Source organism: Oncorhynchus mykiss, chromosome 23 (genome assembly GCF_057628025.1).
Source record: "Oncorhynchus mykiss isolate SJ-2025 chromosome 23, ASM5762802v1, whole genome shotgun sequence".
In the NCBI taxonomy this organism is placed as follows: Eukaryota; Metazoa; Chordata; class Actinopteri; order Salmoniformes; family Salmonidae; genus Oncorhynchus; species Oncorhynchus mykiss.
The window spans coordinates 17726627-17731482 of NC_143044.1; the positions used below are offsets into that span (position 1 = coordinate 17726627).

The 4856-nt window shown below is 41.8% G+C and overlaps 1 long non-coding RNA gene across 1 annotated transcript; it reads left to right on the plus strand.

The window, feature by feature from the left end:
* The first annotated feature begins 400 nt into the window (after positions 1-400).
* On the plus strand, positions 401-4609 carry LOC149972528 (uncharacterized). The gene is made up of 2 exons (XR_016491199.1): positions 401-1951; positions 3895-4609. It is a non-coding gene; the product is annotated as an uncharacterized LOC149972528 (long non-coding RNA).
* The last annotated feature ends 247 nt before the right edge of the window (positions 4610-4856 follow it).

A 4856-nucleotide genomic window follows, 5' to 3' on the forward strand; every position in this document is an offset into this window, starting at 1 on the left:
AACAAATTTGATCATATTACTCCAGTGCTAGCCTCCCTACACTGGCTTCCTGTCAAAGCAAGGGCTGATATCAAGGTTTTACTGCTAACCTACAAAGCATTACATGGGCTTGCTCCTACCTATCTCTCTGATTTGGTCCTGCCGTACATACCTACACGTACGCTACTGTCACAAGACGCAGGCCTCCTAATTGTCCCTAGAATTTCTAAGCAAACAGCTGGAGGCAGGGCTTTCTCCTATAGAGCTCCATTTTTATTGGAACGGTCTGCCTACCCATGTCAGAGACGCAAACTCGGTCTCAACCTTTAAGTCTTTACTGAAGACTTATCTCTTCAGTGGGTCATATGATTGAGTGTAGTCTGGCCCAGGAGTGGGAAGGTTAACGGAAAGGCTCTGGAGCAACGAACCGCTCTTGCTGTCTCTGCCTGGCTGGTTCCCCTCTTTCCACTGGGATTATCTGCCTCTAACCCTAATACAGGGGCTGAGTCACTGGCTTACTGGGGCTCTCTCATGCTGTCCCTGGAAGGGGTGCGTCACCTGAGTGGGTTGATTCACTGATGTGGTCATCCTGTCTGGGTTGGCGCCCCCCCTTGGGTTGTGCCATGGCGGACATCTTTGGGGGCTATACTCAGCCTTGTCTCAGGATGGTAAGTTGGTGGTTGAAGATGTCCCTCTAGTGGTGTGGGGGCTGTGCTTTGGCAAAGTGGGTGGGGTTATATCCTTCCTGTTTGGCCCTGTCCGGGGGGTGTCCTCGGATGGGGCCACAGTGTCTCCTGACCCCTCCTGTCTCAGCCTCCAGTATTTATGCTGCAGTAGTTTGTGTCGGGGGGCTAGGGTCAGTTTGTTATATCTGGAGTACTTCTCCTGTCCTATTCGGTGTCCTGTGTGAATTTAAGTGTGCTTTCTCTAATTCTCTCTTTCTCTCTTTCTTTCTCTCTCTCGGAGGACCTACCTAGGACCATGCCCCAGGACTACCTGACATGATGACTCCTTGCTGTCCCCAGTCCACCTGGCCGTGCTGCTGCTCCAGTTTCAACTGTTCTGCCTTATTATTATTCGACCATGCTGGTCATTTATGAACATTTGAACATCTTGGCCATGTTCTGTTATAATCTCCACCCAGCACAGCCAGAAGAAGACTGGCCACCCCACATAGTCTGGTTCCTCACTAGGTTTCTTCCTAGGTTTTGGCCTTTCTAGGGTGTTTTTCCTAGCCACCGTGCTTCTACACCTGCATTGCTTGCTGTTTGGGGTTTTAGGCTGGGTTTCTGTACAGCACTTTGAGATATCAGATGATGTACGAAGGGCTATATAAATACGTTTGATTTGATTTGATATAGCTGGTAGATTTGGATAGAAAAAACTCTAAAGTTTCCAAAACTGTGAAAATAGTGTCTGTGAGTATAACAGAGCTGATTTAGCAGGCAAAAACCTGAGAAAAATCCATTCAGGAAGTAGTTTTTTTTTTTTTTTTTTTAGTTTTCTATTCAATGCCATTACAGTATCCATTGACTTAGGACTCCATTTACAGTTCCTATGCCTTCCAACAGATGTCAACAGTCTTTAGAAATCGTTTCAGGCTTGTATTCTTATAAATGAGGGAGTAAGATTAGTCTTAGTTTTTTCAGGCGCATGTGCATTTCTTGTTTACCTTTTATATTGACAACGTTATTGTGCGGTTGAAATAATATAGATCATTTAGGCTAAGAAACAACCTGACGATATAAAAAAAACGATATAAACATCGTTTGACATGATTCTATTTCCTTTACGGATACAATTTGGATTTTTTTGTCTGATTGTTTTGACTGAATTGGAGCCTGTGGATTACTGAAGAAAACGCGCTAACAAAACTGAGGTTTTTGGATATAAAGAGACTTCATCGAACAAAAGGAACATTTATTGAGTAAATGAATGTCTTCTGATTGCCACCATATGAAGATCATCAAAGGTAAGGGATTCATTTTATCTCTATTTCTGAGTTTTGTAACGCTTCTGCTTGGCTGGTTACTGTTTGTAATAATTTGTCAAGTGGGCTATGTTCTGGGGTAGGTATGTTCTGGGATAGGTATGCTATCGCCGAAAAGCATTTTATAAATCTGACACCATGGTTGGAATAACAAGAAGTTAATCTTTAAGCCTATGTAAAATATGTTTTGTTTTCTGAATTTTTTTAATGAGCATTTCTGTATTTGAATTTGGCGCTCTGCAATCTCACTGGATGTTGGCCAGATGGGACGCTAGCATCCCACATACCCTAGAGAGGTTAAACAACCTCTTCCATGGTGCCCCAGATTGCTAATGAGTTAATTGTTACATGATTAATTGAATTGGGTAACAATTAAACATAGTTAGTTGATTAAACACATAACAGTTATCCGATTAATGAAAGTAAAGACATAACAGTTGTCTGTATTTGGCAGAGCCAACGTTCTTCTCATCTACAATATTAAAACATATTATATTCCCCTTGTAGGATTTTCACTATTGGCACTTTTTTTTCTCTAACTTTTATTTTACTTCAATGAAAAGGTTTCGATCTTCACGATCAACAGTGGACTAGGCCCAGGCTCCTCTTTCCCTTGCTCTCTCATGCAAGGCATGCGGGAATTGTGCTGAAGTGCGAATTTGGCATGTAGGCTATGAAAGACAGTCTATCCTCGACAATTTGTCTTGCTAAAATTGTATTTATTGGCTTTTCATTTTTCTTATTGACCAAAGCTGCAATTAGCCTAGTGGCTAAGGGAGACCCTTGTAGTTTTTCCCATCAAAGTTGTGTTTACATTTGACTTGTTACAGAGACAAGCATGTGCGTAAATACCTTATGCACATAAAAATGAGTTTTGAGGTTATATTCCCATGTACCAGATAAAAAATACAAGTTAAATCTGGCAGGTGTTAAGGAGCGCGGTCATGTTTCGGAGGGCTCGTGTTCACCAGCTTGTGGTAAATTGCAGCCTGCCGCTTAGGCCGCCCAGAGGGGCTCACTTGTGGTCGTGCTGGCAGCATTTGGCAGCACGTTCGATTGTGCATCAAGAATTCAGAAAAACAAGTTTGTATGAAGGTCTGATTATTAAATGGGTAAATAGTTATTAAGTACTAATATGCTCTAAAACGCTCTGGGAGAACCTATTCAAGTAACGTTAAGTAAATACATTTAAAATGTCAAACTCAAATGAGCTTCTAACGTAGCTAGCTAGCTATCTAGCCAACTTCACATGCTGTTTCGATAGCTAGCTAAGTGAATTAAATATCACCAGCAACCTAACTTAATATTAGCTAGCTATTATCACTGTAAAAAACCTCCAAATGCATTTGTAAGTAGCTAGATAACAGTGATGGAGGAGGTTGAAAGGATAGCTGCCCCAACTATCAAAGTGAGAGAGTAGGCTATCCTGAATAGGGCAGGTACTTTTGTGTAGTTCCAGTCCCTAGAAGTGAGGACGGAGATAATAGTAACATAATATACAGCGTGTTCTAATTTGAGTATAATTAATACAATGAGTATAGTACCTTGTGAGGTTATCTGTCCTCAGATACAGAGACATGTGAAAGCCTGTCTGCAGATGGAGAGGTCCTAATGAAGAGCAGTGGTTCTCAGTCCTGGTCCTGGGGAGTCAAAGGGCTGCACATTTTTATTTTTGCCATTGCACTGCACAGCTGACTCAAATGTTCAACTCATCATCAAGCTTCAAGTAGTATTTATGTATTCATTTGTGATGCTATCCTTGATATGATCCTGCCATTGTCACATGGTACACATGCACGTGTGCACTTGCATCGAGAAATCCAATGTTTTCATGACTTGTTATAAGGGATACAATACTTTAGTAATCCACAATGAGCTGGTGATGTAAAAGTCTAATAATGACATTATCTTCTATATTCTTACAGATGCCTTGTAACTGGAGATTCCTTCAAAATTATTGCCTACAATAATGACCAGGGCCATCTGGGACTGCCTCCTGGAGGAATTTAGCTGTGTGAAGGCTACCTGTGTCCTGCATAACTTCATGAGGATGGACACGAGGACCAGGAGGGGATCTGCAGCTCCCCGTCGTGTGCCAGATGAGAAGTCTGCTGCTCTGCAGGATGTTTCAAGGATGGGGTCCAACAGCGCAGCAAGAGAGGCAATCCGTGTGCAGATTATCTTCACCTCCTACTTCTTCAAAGAGTGTGCGGTTCCTTCGCAACATCATAGACTACACTACTGTATGCACAACCAAAGGCTGTTTTAAGAGCCATCCACATTTCAATAAGAGTATTCTTCCATTTACTTAGCTATGTCAACTGCAGTTATTACATTCCCAGTATCTCTCCCTTAGATGTTTCTACTTCTCAGGTGAGGGTGCTGTTTAGGTAAGGATGTGATATCTGTACAAGAACAAAACAGGCTATTTTAAGTCACCCATATGTATAACAATTAGACACCCTATAACCCCCACCTACACACTCATGTATCAATCTTATTGATGGATTGTGTTGCGCAATAAGCAGGCTCAGGTTTATAACTGTGGCTCCATCCACCTTCAAAGAATAGGCAATTGGGCCAACCATGGAGAATAGTAACACACTTCATTATTTCTATAAATACGCTATATTGTTTGTCCTCGTGTGTCTGTGCATGTTTTTCAACATAAAGTACTCTGCAGCCACTTAGTGTGGACACCAGGTGACGCCACACACACAGATTCATGTGTCTCTTTAACTACCTTATTATCTCAATAACAATCTCTCTCCTTCACTTCATTCCTCTCACCCCTTCTCCCTAAATATATCAGCTGTGTTGGTGAACCCCTCCCGCATCTAAATTGGCTACAACAGGAAGTATTATTTTTAAAATGTTTTACGTTGAA